At 42.7% G+C, this 17,981-nt stretch overlaps 1 long non-coding RNA gene across 1 annotated transcript in view; it reads right to left on the bottom strand.

The window, feature by feature from the left end:
• The window catches only part of LOC138990198 (uncharacterized), a 117,828-nt gene that overhangs the window by 5,435 nt on the left and 94,412 nt on the right, over positions 1-17,981 (bottom strand). The gene's annotated exons all lie outside the window — the stretch shown is intronic.

Below are 17,981 nucleotides of genomic sequence, written 5' to 3'. Positions count from 1 at the left end.
TGTCCTACAGCCCAGACAAAAGACTAGAAATTGAGCTTTATATACTGTATCTCTCCTGTGTGCTGGGCTATACAGAGATGATTTCATCTCATCCGCACAGGATGAAAATAATTGTACAAATAATTCTAAGGAGGCTTAGAGAGATCCCTTCAGTTGTCCAAGGTCACACAGCTAGTGAGAAAGTAACAATATCGACCCAGTTCTGACTCCAAAGCTGAAGTTTTCTCCACTAAGCCTCATGGCCTTTCAGTTACTAGCCCAGCTAATAAAATTTTAAAGACAATCACATTTTCCCACCTAAATATACCCCATATCCTCATGGGGATTTGATGTGAGTTTACAGCCTTGACTTTCAAGGTTTTTGAATAGGGCCCATACATTCTGCATATATAAATCTTGAAAAAAGTTTCATGAAACAATACCTAACGTTGTGATGGAGTCTGACTCCTTTTCCCTTAAAATCCTGAATTTACTTGCAACCCACAAATAGGCCCTACAGTTTGCAGAACACTGCAATAAAGGTGGGAGTCAAGAAGCCCGTCTTCCATCAGGGGTAACGACAGCTCTAAGAGGCAAGTGTGGATGCTGCCTACTGATGGGATGGGACTGAAGGGAAGAAACGGCAGGGCAGCTGCTGCATCCAGGTACCTGCAGCCAGAGACCCCCGCACAGCCAAGGAATGAAAGTGAAGTCGCTCAGTCATGTCTGACTCTTTGCGACCTCATGGACTGTAGCCTACCAGGCTCTGCGGTCCAGGCAAGAATACTGGAGTGGGCTGCCATTTCCTTCCTGCTGCCAAATCTGTGGGGCTGAGAAAGATCGGAGACAAGAAGGAAGACTGCCTTGCTCTCCCTGGAAGATCAAGACAAAAGCAGGCATTCCAGGCCTTTGGGAGAAGCAAAGAAGATGCTTGAACATCCCCAAGGCCTAGGGGAGAAATCCTAGCAGAGCCGATAAATATGGGGTTCATCACCTTGGATCTGTCTTTGTCAGAGGCCAGGCAGAGTCTCTCTTCGAGCAGAAGATAGCCTTACCTCCCCACAGGATAGCCTTTTTGTTGGGGAAAAAAAATAGCACCCAAAATGGCTTGTGGGGCTAAATAGAAGGTGACCACCAATCCATACCTGTTATTCATGAAGGTGTTAAAAAAAATCAACAACAGAAAACCTGTGTGCTTTTTTCCCCAAAAGGTTGCTGTTGATCCTTGTTCTAAGGCTTCCTTTTGATTTCCAAGAACAGAAATAAGCAAGTAGGAAGGAGATAGCATGATTTAATATATTCTAGCATACTTACTACCACCAAATTGATAGTCACATTCTGAAACAGAACTCTGCCTGAGAAATATTCATGGCATTTGACCAATGATTTTGCTTCCAAAAAATGCTCAGAAAGTAATCAGAAACAAGTAAAAAGCATGAAACATTTGAATATTAACTGCAGAATTATCCATAATGTGTCAACAACCTAGGTGCTCAATGAGTGGCTTGGCTTGGTAAACTGTGGGCCATTCTCATGATAGATTATCATTAGGCTACAATCTTATGTAACAGGAGGGAAAGGGGCAGGACACAACTTTTGAAAGAATAACATAGCCCAAGGACACAACACAAACCACATAAACCAATTAGAATCAAATGGGACCAAGACGGCAGACAAGACTAGGCCTTGATCCTCAATCAGCAAGTGAAATGACACACCCAGAGGGGCCTTGACAGTTCCAAGTGAAAGTGAAAGTGAAGTCGCTCAGTCCTGTCCAACTGTTTGCGACCCTGTAGACTGTAGCCCACCAGGCTCCTTCGTCCATGGGATTCAGGAGTGGGTTGCCATTTCCTTCTCCAGGGGATCTTCCTGACCCAGGAATCGAACCCAGGTCTCCCGCATTGCAGGCAGACACTTTAACCTCTGAGCCACCAGGGAAGCCCATGACAGTTCCAAGGCACTGTCAAAACAAGGAGTGGAAAAAAAAAAAAACAAGGAGTGGGCGGTAGCCCAAATCCTGAAAATCTCCATCCCTTCCCCAAAATGGTTGGAATAATCCTCCCACTCATTAGCATATGAAATTACCCAACCTATACAAAACTAACTGGGCCACATTTTGGGGCCACACTTGCCCTCTGTGATGGCCCACACTCTGTCTGTGGAGTGCGCTTCTTTCCGAATCTGAACAAATCCACATCTTACCACATTCACTTTGTCTCTCAGTGAATTCTTTCTGGGATGAGACATCAAGAATCTGAGCTTCATTAGGTTTTGAAACCAGGTACCAGAGGGTTTTGGCTGGGTTCAAATCCCAAGCAGGGTTGATTCTAATTGGTTGATGCGGTTGTGTCCTTGGGCTATGTTATTCTTTCAAAAGTTGTGCTCTGTTACACTTCCACTGCAAGGGGCACAGGTTCAATTCTTGGTTGGGGAAGTTCCACATGCCACATAGCGCACCCCCCCACCTCCCAAAACAATTAGAAACAAAAAACCTCTAGTTTCTTAAGAGAAGAAACGTGCTAAAGAAGACTCAAAGATTTAGATCATTAAAAAAGAGTTAGGCCTCATTACTCTAGAAATTCTTCCCCCAAAACAAATATACAATCTATAATATATAAAAATCCTGTACATTTATCATAGCTCTAAAGTTAAGCTGTCTTGGCAGGGGGTGGGTAGGAGGGAGGCTAGAGGGAGTGGATGTATGTATGCATATAGCTGATTCACATTGTTGCACACCAGCACTGTAAAGCAATTATACTGTCACTAAAAAAATAAATAAAAGGCGTCTCCACTGTCATCTAAATCTGACCAGCCTGTTAATGCAGATCAGAATCAGGCATCTGCTAGAAGAAAACTATCAGTGTTTACATGGAAAAACTTTTGCCTCACCACTGATGTGTCTTCTTTAATGACTATTCGCTTGTTTCCCATAATTCAGTCCTGAGTCATCTTCTCTTTGCATCTCTGCTCTCTTAGAGACCCCAGGGACCAACTCCACGTGGAGTTTTAACCTCCATTTCTATGTAAATGACCCCAAGTTTCCCTTTCAGCCTTTGGTTCTGTCCAGGATCGCACTGCGTCCCAATGTCTCAAGCCTATAGCTCTGGTCCCAAAGCCACATTCCATTCTCATTTCTCTATTTGCCAACTTCCTACACCAGCTCCAATTCTAAGAGTCTCATTCCTCCCTTCTGCTTCCCTCACATCAAATTCTGTAACATTCATGTCACTGTACTTTTGAATCATCCCCCATCCCAATTTTTTTTTTTTTTTTTCATTTCTATTGCCCCCAGCTGTAGTTCTGGCCTTTATTATTTTGTGGATAAGCATGGAGGCTTTGGAACCAGACACTCCAAAGGTTAAAATCCTGGCCTTGGCACTAACCAGCTGTGTTACTTTGGGCACAGTGAATTAACCTCTCTGAGCTTCAGTTGCTTTGGTAAAATGATAATGCCCCTTTCAAAGGGAAGTTGTGAGTTTAAATTAGCTCATATACATAAAGAGCTGAGCCTAGTATGCAAATTTCTTAGAATTCTGTAAATGAGCACCAGATGTTGGCTGTTTATTTCAGATTATTTCAAAAACTGGTATTATTAATATTTTCCTAACGCATAAAACTCCACTGCTTAAAAACTTTCCATTTAATTACATTTTCTTCCCAATTAACTGCCAAATCCTCACTGGGCCTTCAAGGCCTTTCGGAATCAGGCAAAACTTGTCCCCTTCTCTCTCTCCCACGGCTTTCCTAATTTCCAATCAAATTGGACCTTGTACTCTCCTACCTTCGAGCTTCTGGTCACAGTGTTTCTTTTGCTTTGGAATATCCTTCCCCCAGCCTCCACTAAATCCAACCTGTCCTTTAAAACGTCCCCAACTGTTTACAGTTCTCAACTTGAGCTTTTTCATTTGTGAACTCTGTCTCTTTTGGTTGTACCTTTCTAGTGGCTTTTATGGTGTTATAAATAGAATGGCCATAGATTATTACATATTTTATAACCTACATAAATACATTACACATTATGTTGCCTTACCTGTCTTTGTTTCTCAGCATTCTTTGCCCATCACAGGTATTTAGTAAATGATATCTGAATGTCAGGTGAGGTTCAGTTTTCTGTCCACACCTATCACAATGCTGATACTCCATTTTAATAAACTGTGCCTACAATTTCCTCCCCTTTGCAGAATAAATTACACTCTAGTATGCAGACTCAAGGTATGTGGGGCAAAACCTAGTGTTGTGTTATCATCTTGGTTGGTCAAAATCTGTGGGTGCTGGCAGCTTTATGTGGTTAAAGCCTATTCAGGTTGGTCCCTATTCTGATGGTTTGGAGCAATGGCTTTTATGAACTAGTGTTTTAGCAGATTTTTTTGTTTAGTTTTTACTGTGGGAGGTGTTGTTATAGTTCAGAAGCTTGCAAATATATATATATATATATATATTTTTTTTCAATTCCCAGATCTTATTAAAAGTCCTTAAAGTCAAAACAATACCACCAATAACTAATACTAATTGACTGTATACGTGCGTGTACGTGCTCAGTTGTGTCCAACTCTTTGTGACACTACAGATGGTAGCCCGCCAGTCTACTTTATCCATGGGATTTCCCAGGCAAGATTACTGGAGTCAGTTGCCATTTCCTCCTTCAGAGGATCTTCCTAACCTAGGGATTGAACCTGTGTCTCCTGCATTGTCACTCGGATTTTTCACCACTGAGCCATCAGGGGAGCCCAATGGATTGTATGCATGCAGCAAATTTTGAGGTTAACGCAGTTTTGTTGTTGTTTTTTTTCCTGCATATTGCCAGTTATCACAAAAATTCATAAGCTCCCCCAAAATAAGTCCTTCCTGTGTAGCAAATTCATTTTGGCACCAAAATGTGTGCCACTGACTAGTTCAACAAATTCAGTTCAGGTTTTAGATTTGGGTAAAGCCAGGTTACATTTGCATGAAACGACTCCAGTGTTACTGGGAGCAACGTGGGTGATGAGGGTTCCCTGTGTGGACCCAGCAGTGGTAGAACAGAAGTGGAGCAAGGTGGACCGGCCCTGCAAGGCCCCAGCAAGGACACACCCTCCCCTCCGTCTTTTGGTCCCTCTCACGCTGCTAGGGCTCCTAGTACAGGGCTCTGCTCCCCCTCCCTCCACCTCCTCCCTCCCCTCCACCTCACTCCTCCCCGCCTGCTCTTTCTCAACAATGGCTCCTGCTTCACAAACACAGTGCTTAAAGCACCTAGTTCCCGGGATTTATACCTGCCAAGTGCTGTGGGGAACAAGTTTTTCTCAAGCCCAGGAATCAAAAGGCACTTATTTCAACACTTGAGCAAAAAATAGTAACTAAGAAAATCAATAATTTCATCCCAAGCAGGAGAATGGATTTTTATGAGGCCATCTCTATGGTTTCCTGCCCATCTTTTTAAAAAAGTATAATATTAGTCTCTTGAATCTTTTTTCCTCTTGTGTTTTCTTACCTTACCTAAAGAAATGTAAACTTTTTGCAGGTAGAAACGTATGTGAACTGGTAATCGCTCAGTCATGTCTGACTCTTTATGACCCCATGGATTGTAGCCCACCATGCTCCTCTGTCCATGTGATTTCCTAGGCAAGAATACTGGAGTGGGGAGCTATTTCCTCCTCCAGTGGATCTTCCCAACCCAGGGATCGAACCTGGGTCTCCCTCATTGCAGGCAGATTCTTTACTGTCTGAGCCACCAGGGAAGCTCAGGAACATATATCCTGACCTAAATATTATGTGGTAATAAGGTGTCTTCAAAAGCTATATGTTTCTTAAAGATAATTAGAAGACTCAAATAATATCTTGACGTGGCTATAAATTCCTTGATGGTTAAAAGTGAGCCTCTTATCTTTTTCAGTTTTTTTTTTTTTTAATGGAGCAAAAGAACACAAACGAGATTGGAGGAAGAACTGCTAGAGCAACAGAAGAATGCCAAAGAGGGGAAGGGAGACGCCTACCAGAGTAGAAGCCAGCGCCAGCGTGTTCCACTCTAAAATGTTTCTGAATCTATCCAACATCTAAGAAACGTGGCCCAAGGCGGGTTGTGAGCCCTAAATGTATGGGTGAGATGCTATCTAAATCCACACAGAGCAATAAGAAAGAATGTACATGCGTATCTCCCAAAGCAAAAAGATTGGAAGAGGACCCAAGGCAGAAGACTTGCATTCTTCTAAACTGAGATGCCGACCGCATCATTGCTTGGAACTCTTAAGATTCAAGGACAGACCAGATAAGTGGAGCCAAGAGAGCCTGTGAAGGAAAGGAAACCACTGTCTTACTCTGTTCCAGCTCAGTTCAAGTATTCTTAGTCTTAAATGTGCTACCAAAAACATACGATTGTCACAGTCATAGGTTAACATTTGTAGCTGAGAAAGAATCCACGTGAAACACTTGAAAGAACTCTTTTAGGTAAAACTTTCACTTAGGAAAGTTTCCAAGTTTAATCAGATCCCTTCCCCTTCCTCTGGTCTCTCCTTTACTCTCTGTTGTCTAAGAAATTAAAAAAAAAAAAAAGGACCCATCCATTTGTTAGTGAGAGAATAAAGGGAAGGGCAGCATGGAGCTTCTTCCATAAGAGTGAGAAGGCACATTGTTCAGGTGAAAGTGTCTGTGGATAGTAGGGGAGGGGGCAGAAACTAATATTTATTGGGCGTTTACATATGCTGCTAAGCTGCTAAGTCACTTCAGTCGTGTCCGACTCTGTGTGATCCCATAGACGGCAGCCCACCAGGCTCTGCCGTCCCTGGGATTCTCCAGGCAAGAACACTGGAGTGGGTTGCCATTTCCTTCTCCAATGCATGAAAGTGAAAAGTGAAAGTGAAGTTGCTCAGTCGTGTCTGACCCTCAGCGACCCCCTTGGACTGCAGCCTTCCAGGCTCCTCCATCCATGGGATTTTCCAGGCAAGAGTACTGGAATGGGGTGCCATTACATATGCTAGGCACCATAAATGCTTTGTATGTAGCGTGTGAAAGTGGCTCAGTAATGTCTGACTCTTTGCAACCCCATGGACTGTAGCCCTCCAGGCTCCTCTGTCCATGGGTTTACCTCCTTATAATTCTCTGTTCCTTGGAGTGGTTGCTACTTCCTTATTTTACAAAGGAGGAAGGTAAGGTGGCCTAGGCTGACCCAGTTAGCCCCTCTGGCTCCAAAGTCCAAGTCTTGTACATGATGTCCTGCATGGATGTCTCCTTATAGTCTCTGCTTTGGTACCTCAAACCCAACGCTCTCAAAAAAGACCCATTTCCTCCTTGGTTCCTCCCTCTCCCTAACTCCCAACAATCAACAAATCATCGAGTCCCATGGTCTCCGCCTCTTTCATCTATGTCTCTGGTCTACCTCCTTCCCTCTTTTGGAAGACCACCATCTTAGTTCAAGCTGTGGTCTCCTGCTTGGGTTTATTCCAACAGTTTCTAACTACCTAACGTCTCTGGGCCTCAGCCTCAGAAAACTCCAAGTGATTTTTCTAAAGTAACTAAGATAATACAATCATGGTATTCCCTGACTTAAAAAACCCTCCTATGACTTCCCACTGCCCTTTAAGAGAGCCTTCAAACATCTTAGTGGAGCGCCATAGTCAGCGTCTGCTGCCCCCTCCTGCCTGATGCCCCACCGTCCCCTCAATCAGGATGACCCTCCACCTGCCCGCCTCCTGCCTGACCTTCAGCTTAGACGTCTCTTGCTCTCAGAAGACTCCCCTTAGCGCCCACGCTAAGCACACGCTACTTCTGGCATCCTCACAGGCCTATAACTGCCCACACACGTGGCCTTCTAGTCTACAAACCCCTCAAGTGCTGGGTGAGCTTTATTCACCATGTTTCTTGGCATCAAGCTGAATGCTTGGCCAAGGGGAGCCACTCAATCCATGAGTAAATGCTTAAACAGAGTGGGGAAAGTAATGAAGAGCCATGGGTCTAATCATGACTTTGCTACCAACTCCTGTATAGTTCAGGCTTCCCTGGTGGCTCATTGGGTAAAGAATCTGTCTGCCAATGCAGGAGATGCAGAAGACTTGTGTTCGATCCCTGAGTTGGGAAGATCCCCTGGAGGAGAAAATGGCAACCCACTCCAGTATTCTTGCCTGGGAAATCCCATGGACAAAGAAGCCTCGTGGGCTACAATCCATGGGTCACAAAGAGTAGAATACAGCTTAGCAACTAAACAATGAAACTCACATGAAAACAAAATGCTAATGACACAAACTATCTGTATGAAATAAGTAAGCTACAAGAATCTATTGTACAGCACAGAGAATGCAGCCAATATTTTATAATCACTATAAATGGAGTACAATCTATTAAAACTTTGAATCACACACACACATGAAATGCGAAGCTTTCCCATCCTTCAGGTGGGATCTGCATCTCACCCCTCACTCTCCATCCCCAGCCCTGCAACCCTCTCCCAGGGATCAGGATAAATATGAGAGGGTTTTTTTTTTTCTTTTCAATATTTAAAAAACTGACATGGAGGTGGAAATATATGGTATGATCTTTGATTCTGTAGAAGACTCTTCTTCCAGGTGATAAAGATCCAAGAGGATTAAACAGCCAAAAGATCTCATGAAGCTCACGACTGTGCAAAACGTGGGAGATATGTATTCATGTGGAAAAGAGGAAAATATCAGGGGGCAAAGTCTCAAATGTATTTATAAGGTGATGGGCCCTGAACTCCTATTTATAATACAGGAAAGGCATCTTTGGGTAGACTGGGGGCAGCCCCCCAAAGACACAAACTCGGTGTGCTGTGGCCGTCACAAACCACCAGACTGTAGGGTGAACAGAAAACACCGTTCCCCTGCCTTGAGTGTACGCTACTCCCTTCAGGGCTGAGGTCTGTCTGGAGATGGGTAACAAAAATAATCAAGAGCACTGGGGGTTTATAAAGAGAAAAGACAGTAGATCTGTAATTAGTAGAGCTAAAGAGTAAAGGAGGAGTACCATGTAGGGAATTCAATCAAAAACGCCCACAATGCAGGAGACCTGGGTTTGATTCCTGGGTTGGGACGATCCCCTGGAGAAGGAAATGGCAGCCCACTCCATTTTTTCCCCAGGATTTGCCTGGGAAATCCCATGGACAGAGGAGCCTGGCAGACTACAGTCCATGGGGTCACAAAGAGTGGGACATGAGTGAGAGACCACCACACACACACCACACAGGGTAACCCCACACACCTACAAACAGCGGTATTGCCTTAAGGTTGAATCAAAGTGAGAGGTAGGGACGATTGTGGGTGGAAAGTGTCATACGATATTTTAAGTGCTATTTTCTACTTACTATAATATTAAGTAGTAGTTTAAAGAAGAGTCATAGAGTTTTAGAACATGGTTGTAATCAGCCCCCAGTGTTTTAAATGAAGGTCCTGAGAAGGCCAAGGTCATAACATTCCGTTATGGCGGAGTAATAGAAAGAACCCACGCCTCCTGACTCTCAGCCTAGCTCATGCTCTTTTCTTGATTTAATACAAAAAGACTGTGACAGATGACTGAGACCCAAAGAATTAGAGAAGTTGGAGACAAGGCCTGATAAATAATGTACTGTTAAGGAAAACCAGAATCACGTGTGCAGTAACCCTGAACGTTGGAGGCTGACATGGTAGAGTGCAACAATGTTTTCTCACAAAATAGCCCTTTGTGGCACTGTTGGAGGCAGGAGACTGGCCTGGGTGACCTGCTGAGCTAAACCCATCTGGCTTTCTCACTCAGAGCACCTATCCGACAACACACTGTCCACCAGGGCAGTGCCCAGGCTGCTTCCCACTGCTGCATTCCCGTCAAGGTTGGACATCCAGGCCAACTCCAGCTCCTCCAGGAATGCTGAGGTCAGTGGAATTCTACCAGCACTTGCCGGGTGGGGAGGGCAGACAGGTGCCAGTGGAAATGGTATGGAGGATACGAGGGCCAAACATCCCAGGAAATCCGACTGCTGCATCTGCTGGGAGCCTGGTGGTCAGAATGCTTGGAACCCAGGAAGGCTGGGAGCGGGAAGTATCTCGGGTATTCCAGTCCTCCCCTCTTGGCACTTCGGAAGCAAGAGAAAATAAAGCGGGGAAACCTGTTGGACTAGACCGTCAGGGCTGCTCTCCTGAAGTTGGCGGCCGCCTCCTGCTAGGAGGGATCTGATGGTTTTTCCTTCTGAGCAGAGAAGACGTGAGGACCAGAGGGATCCGAGAGAGCAAGCGAGCTGCCTGTTTGCCAAGATGTGTAGGGAAGACCTGGGAGGTGTGAAGGAGCAAGCTTCAACCTAGTCCTTCCGGGCTGAGGTGACACCTTAGTTGTTGTTTAGTCGCTAAGTCGTGTCTGACTCTTTGCAACCCCACGGATGGTTGCCTGCCAGGCTCCTCTGTCCATGGGATTTCCCAGGCAAGAACACTGGAATGGGTTGCCGTTTCCTCTTCTAGGGGATCTTCCCGATCCAGGGATCAAATTCATGTCTCCTGCACTGGCAGGCGGATTCTTTACCACTGAGCCACCAGGGAAGCCTGGGGTGATGTGTACAAGTGCGCAAACAACATGCTTGTGGGAAGAAAAGGAAGCTGCTTGAACAGATACATACTTCTTCGGCAGAGGTATGCAGCTGAGGAATCAGATTCCAAAAGTTTGTCTCAGCAGAGAAAAAAAGAACCCCAAATGTTTCACCTTTTTATTCAAGCTTGTCTTCCTTCTCCTAGTCCATCTTATGTTAACGAAAAGATGTTCTAATGGGAGAAGTAAGGAATACCAGGAATGATGAAAGAGAAAGATCTGAGCATGAAGCTGGAGGACAGATAAATGCAGGTGAGTGAGAGACACGTGGGCGCCTGTGTGGGGGGACAGATCATGGCATTCTTCCCTCTAACACTGTGCAGGACGAGGGAGTGACTGTTTTCAACTCTGTGCATGTGTGCGTGCTTAGTCGCTTCAGTCGTGTCCAATTCTGCGACCCTGCGGACTGTAGCCCGCCAGACTCCTCTGTCCATGGATTCTCTAGGCAAGAATACTGGAGTGGGTTGCCATGCCCTCCTCCAGGGGATCTTCCTGACCCAGGGATCGAAACCCCATCTCCTGTGTCTCCTGCACTGCAGGTGGATTTCTTACCGCTGAGCCACCGGGTCAGGCCTTTTCAACTATGTACCTGTCCACTAATAACTTCTACCTCCCAGAGGCTAGCACTACGGGCTCACCAGGCCCACAGTAGGGTTTGAGTTTAGCATTTTACCTCTGTGTCTTAACCTGCAAGGAGTGGGATTAAATATTCAGCAAAGACCAGACCACAGGAGTTGGCTTTGCTGGACACGCTTCTGGGGGCGATGACCAAATAGGAATGCTCTTTTATTCCACATTTTTCTCTGGGAAGGGCAGAGACTCACGTGGCTTTATGCAGACATTTGCAGAAAAAAAATAAGTATTCCAATTGAATTCTGACTTGGTGATTTTGAACAACCTATATATAAACTTTGTGTAATGCAATATCTGAGACATAAGGTATTTATCTTTTCATTGTAAGAAAGAAGCTAAATTACCTTTTTCCTCCTTACCATTCCCCCTCCTCCTCCGTTTTTCCTTCCAAAAGTTGCCATATCTATTTTATTTAATGGTCTAAAAAGGTTGCATCACATTTGGTATTCCACAAAGAGGAAAATTATTAAAAAGTGAAGAAAGACAGCACTGCTTGCTTAGAAAATAAGATGTATGAACCGTTAAGAATGGGAAAACACCAGCTACTATGGTAGAGAGAAGACATTTTTGCCAAATTTAGAACCCACTTGAAAATCACGGGTTCTAAGTTTAGAACTGAACTAAAAAACTTGAGCTCACATTGCATTTGGCATTCGTTAAAAAAAATTCTAAAATACTAATTAAAGGAAAAAAATTATTCTCTTAGTAGTTCTAGAAGCAGGGAATTATTTTCAAACAAATTCTTTATTGGCTCAATAGACTGGCCTGCACTTAAAAAAGAAACACTTTTTTTTCTAATTAAATTTTCCTTACAAAATAATGATTTAAAATCAAGAGGAACAGCAGTTTGCCAAAGTCTTTAAAGAGCTACAGAACTGTTGGACCCAGACCTTGGACCCAAATAAATATACCAGGTGGTCGTACAAACTTCGTATTTATATATTAGTTGGTGTCCAAGATAGAAGCAATTACATCTACTGCTGATAAACTTTAACTAATAAAAACGCAATAACACTGGAAAATATCACTCTAAACAAAACAAAGACAAACACTTAACAGCATTATTTTTATTTTCTAATTTAGTTGTTTAGTCACGAAGTCATATCTAACTCTTTTGCGACCCCATGGATCGTAGTCTGCCAGGCTCTTCTGTCCGTGGGATTTCCCAGGCAAGAATACTGGAGTGTGTTGCCATGCTAAGCTAATTATTGCAACATCACTAAGAATTGGATCAGAATTGCTGCTCTGGTGAAGACTATAAAAAGTTTCAGACTCAAAAGGTCCAAAGTAGTAAAATGAAGAACTGATAGTGAGTAGACAGTGTTTAAAAGGCATCCACTGGCTTAACATGATTTCAGACAGCCAACAACTTTCATAGTTATAGAAAACTTAAAGCTGACTTGTGCCATCTTACACATGCATACACGAACACACACACACAAACACACATCTATAGATAAATAGATAATAGCCTGAGAACCTGAATTCACATAATTACACTAGAGGTTAAACATGAATATTCAGTGCAAATATTTGCCACGGCAAGTACTTAAAAACACAAAATTTGGGGGGAAAACTTGTTTTTCTTCCTGTTTATTACAATGGAGTCTGAATACATTTCTGAGAGACCTTAGGGATCAGGCTTAGCAACTGGTGCATTTGACACTCTTCCTTCAACAAGATCATTTACTCAGCAGTTCAAAACCCTGTAACTTTAATTTCAGGCACTTTCAAAAACTCCTGTTGAAGAACATAAGATTAGTTCTTGAGGTGACTGACTTTATTTTTCTTACCAAGAAGGTCCAGTTTGTACTGATGGAAACAGGGTCAAAATTTTAAGTTGTAAAAGCAAAAAACACTCTATGTATAAGTGGAAAAGAACTTGTCCAGAATATATATTAGTTATATTCATTTATTTTTGCCGTGCTGGGTCTTCGTTGCTGTGCAGGTTTTTCTCTAGTTGTGGCGAGTTGAGGCTGCTCTCCACTTATGGTGTGTGGGCTTCCCATTGTGGTGGCTTCTCTGTTGTGGAGCACGGGCTCTAGGGTGCTCGGGCTTCAGTAGTTGCGGCACATGAGCTCCGCAGTTGTGGCTTCCCGGCTCTAGAGCACAGGCTCAGTAGTTGTGGCATATGGGTTTAAGTTGCTCCACTGCATGTGCGATCGTTCAAGATCAGGGATTGAACCCATGTCTCCTGCATTGGCAAGGGGATTCTTTACCACGGAGCCACTAAGGAAGTCCCTAGAATATGTTTTTTAATTTACTTATTATTATATAAACATAGTTAAGCAGATATTAAGTAGTCAGCAAAAACAAAACTGGGAGCTGACTCTGGCTCAGATCATGAACTCCTTATTGCCAAATTCAGACTTAAATTGAATAAAGTAGGGAAAACCACTAGACCATTCAGTTCAGTTCAGTTCAGTTCACTCAGTCGTGTCTGACTCTTTGAGACCCCATGGACTGCAGCACACCAGGCCTCCCTGTCCATCACCAACTCCCCGAGTTTACTCAAACTCATGTCCATTGAGTCAGTGATGTCATCTAACCATCTCATCCTCTGTCATCCACTTCTTCTCAGACCATTCAGGTATGACCTAAATTAAATCCCTTATGAATATACAGTGGAAGTGACAAATAGATTCATGGAATTAGATCTGATAGAGTGCCTGAAGAACTATGGATGGAGGTTCGTGACATTGTACAGGAGGCCATGATCAAAACCATCCCCAAGAAAAAGAAATGCAAAAAGGCAAAATGGTTGTCTGAGGAGGCCTTACAAATAGCTGAGAAAAAAAAAGAAGCAGAAGGCAAAGGAGAAAAGGAAAGATATATCCATCTGAATGCAGAGTTCCAAAGAACAGCAAGGAGAGATAAGAAAGCCTTCCTAAGTGATCAATGCAAAGAACAGAATGGGAAAGACTAGAGATCTCTTCAAGAAAATTAGAGATGCCAAGGGAACATTTCATGCAAAGATGGGCACAATAAAGGACAGAAATGGTATGGACCTAATAGAAGAAAATATTAAGAAGTGGTGGCAAGAATACACAGAAGAACTGTACAAAAAAGATCTTAATGACCCAGATAACCACGATCGTGTAATCACTTACCTAGAGCCAGACATCCTGGAGTGTGAAGTCAAATGGGCCTTGGCAAGCATCACTACAAACAAAGCTAGTGGAGGTGATGGAATTCCAGTTGAGCTATTTCAAATCCTAAAAGATGATGCTGTGAAAGTGCTGCACTCAATATGCCAGCAAATTTGGAAAACTCAGCAGTGGCCACGGGACTGGAAAAGGTCAGTTTTCATTCCAATCCCAAAGAAAGGCAATGCCAAAGAATGCTCAAACTACCGCACAATTGCACTCATCTCACACACTAGTAAAGTAATGCTCAAAATTCTCCAAGCCAGGCTTCAACAGTATGTGAACCGAGAGCTTCCAGATATTCAAGCTGGATTTAGAAAAGGCAGAGGAACCAGAGATCAAATTGCCAACATCTGTTGGATCATCAAAAAGCAAGAGAGTTCCAGAAAAACATCTACTTCTACTTTATCGACTACCCCAAAGCCTTTGACTGTGTGGATCACAACAAACTGTGGAAAATTCTTAAAGAGATGGTAATACCAGACCACCTGACCTGCCTCCTGAGAAATCTGTATGCAGGTCAAGAAGCAACAGTTAGAACTGGACATGGAACAACAGACTGGTTCCAAATCAGGAAAGGAGTATGTCAAGGCTATGTATTATCACACTGATTATTTAACTTTTGTGCAGAGTACATCATGCGAAATGTTGGACTACATGAAGCATAAGCTAGAATCAAGACTGCAGAGAGAAATATCAATAACCTCAGATATGCAGATGACAGCACCCTTATGGCAGAAAGTGAAGAGGAACTAAAGAGCCTCTTGATGAAAGTGAAAGAGAAGAGTGAAAAAGCTGGCTTAAAACTCAATATTCAAAAAATGAAGATCATGGCATCTGGTCCCATCACTTCATGGCATATAGGCAGGGAAACAATGGAAACAGTGAGAGGCTTTATTTTCTTGGGCTCCAAAAGTCACTGCAGGTGGTGACTGCAGCCATGAAATTAAAAGACATTGGCTGCTTGGAAGAAAAGATATGACCAACCTAGACAGCATATTAAAAAGCAGAGACATTACTTTGCTGACAAAGGTCCATATAGTAAAAGCTATAGTTTTTCTAGTAGTCATGAGTAGATGTGAGAGTTGGACCATAAAGAAAGCTGAGTGACAAAGAATTGACGCTTTTGAACTGTGGTGTTGGAGAAGCCTCTTGAGAGTCCTTGGACAGCAAGGGGATCAAACCAGTAAATCCTAAAGGAAATCAGTCCTGAATATTCATTGGAAGGACTGATGCCGAAGCTGAAGCTCCAATATTTTGGCCACTGGATGCAAAGAACTGACTCACTGGAAAAGACCCTGATGCTGAGAAAGAGCGAAGGCAGGAGGAGAAGGTGACAACAGAGGATGAGATGGTTCTGTAGGATCACTGACTTGATGGACATGAGTTTGAGCAAGCTCCAGGAGTTGGTGATGGACAGGCGTGCTGCAGTCCATGGGGTAGCAAAGAGTCAGACACGACTGAGCAACTGAACTGAACCAGATTTTATGTCATTCTCATAATAGCACCTGTAGCTCTCATTAAGGGACAGAGGTGAACATTTCTAAGGTGTGTGTCAAAATCAGAATATGAACTTACATCCCCAGCATCCACTGGCTCACACACTTCTGAATCCATGTTTTTCAACAAATCCTTCTCTCCTTGTAAATGAGCCACTAACACTGAATTTCATAGTCTCTTCTGTCTTCACTATTGCCCTCATTTATTGAAAATTCTTGTTTATAATGAAGTTAATATTTTGGACCATTGCCTTCTTTGCTCAGTCTTGATACCTAGATAAACAGAAGGAAATAAGAGAGAACCTCTGGATAACAAAAAGTATTTCTTGAACCTCTAGGAGGTGGGATGAGCACCATTCTCAGATGGTGGTTGATTCCATCTCTGTGAAGAATTTGCTTTTCTTGGACTACAGAGACAGAAAGGACCACACACTTGTGCCAATGCCAGGAACACGTGGCCAGTGACACTGGTGCCCTGGAAGGTGACTCTATTAGGCATGAATAGGAGCAAGAAAAAGCTGAGTGGTCCACATCCAGATTTCCTGATTGTCTTTGCAGAGACAGCTCCCAGACTCTTAAACTGTCTTCCAGAATTTTCAGTTCTTTTTCCTGTAATTTTTTTCCCACAGAAATAATACATGAATAAGTTTAGCATACAATTAGGGAACCCAAATACTTGGTTCCACTGGGCATTTGTCCAAGTCTAAACCCAAGTTTTCATATTTTCCTTTGCTTTATAACTGTAGGACTTGTCTATGATTCTAGCCCTATATCTATGAGAAATATGTATTTCAATCCAGAATTTAAGAATGGATGAGCAAACTAGACGGTGGTAGGTAGGCTTTCCTGAAGAGAAATGCTTTTCTCCATGTGCAGGGCAAAGATATATTGCTGATAGTCAGCAAAACAAAACAAAACAAAACAAAACAATGAAATAGTTTCGATTCTCTATTTCAAACATCTCATTAGATACCTCCACCTTGAACAGAACAGACTCCAGAAACAGACCCACATGTTTGTATACAGTTAACAACTGATTTCCAACAAGGGTGGTGAGACAATTCAAAGGGAGAAAGGAAAATCTTTTCAACAGATTCTGCTGGAACAACTCCAAACCCATTGGGGGAAAAATGGACATTGACCCTTATGTCACAAAATACATAAGAATTAACTCAAAATAAATGATAAACCTAAATGCAAAACTCATGGGGTCACAGAAGAGTCTGATATGACTGAGCGACTAAATAACAACAAAACTAGAAAAAGCTTAATCAGAGGGGGAAAAAATCTATTCCTTATTGAAGGAGGCAACAGTGTCTTAGAGAGGATACAAAAACAAACATTCATATGATAAATTGAACTTCATCAAAACTTTAAAATTTGCTCTTAGAAAGATACTGTTAAGAAAAATGAAAAGATAAGGCACAGATTGGGAAAATATTTATAATACATACATTTGATAAAGGACTGGTGTCCAAAATATACAAAAAACCATTACAGCTCAGTAAGAAGACAACCAAGGTAATTTTTAAAATGGGCAAAGACTTGAACAGACACGTCACAAAAGAAATTATCTGAATGTCTGATAAGCATGTGAAAAGGTGGTCCACATCATGAGTCATCAAGTAAGTACAGATTAAAACCACAGTGAGATACTACTACATGCAATTAGAATGGCTAATGTTGGAAAATTGACAATACCAAGTGTTGATGAAGATATGGAACAACTGCTGGTACATCACTTTGGAAAACTAGGAGTTTCTTAAAACAGTAAATGCACACCTACCATTCAACCTTGTTATTCCATTCCTAGGTATGTTCCCAAAAGAAACAAAAATCAATGTCTACACAAAGACTTCACTGGAATAGTCACAGTAGCTTTATTTGTAATAGCCAAAAAGCAGAAACAAACCAAATGTCGAATAACTAATAAATGGATAAACAAGTTGTGAAATATCTATACAGTGGAGCATCAGTTAGTAATAAAAAGGAATAACTACTGATACAGACATGAGAGGGTCTGTATCTGTATGATATACAGTCCATGGGATTCTCCAGTAGTTCCCTTCTCCAGGGGATCTTCCCAACCCAGGGATCGAACCCAGGTCTCCTGCATTGCAGGTGGATTCTTTACTAGGGAAGCCCATGATATAATGTGAGTGGGTCTCAAAATCATTATGCTGGGACTTCC

This window comes from Bos mutus, chromosome 12 (genome assembly GCF_027580195.1).
Source record: "Bos mutus isolate GX-2022 chromosome 12, NWIPB_WYAK_1.1, whole genome shotgun sequence".
In the NCBI taxonomy this organism is placed as follows: Eukaryota; Metazoa; Chordata; class Mammalia; order Artiodactyla; family Bovidae; genus Bos; species Bos mutus.
The sequence above is the reverse complement of the archived record's forward strand: the minus strand, read 5'-3'. Positions and strand labels throughout refer to the sequence as shown.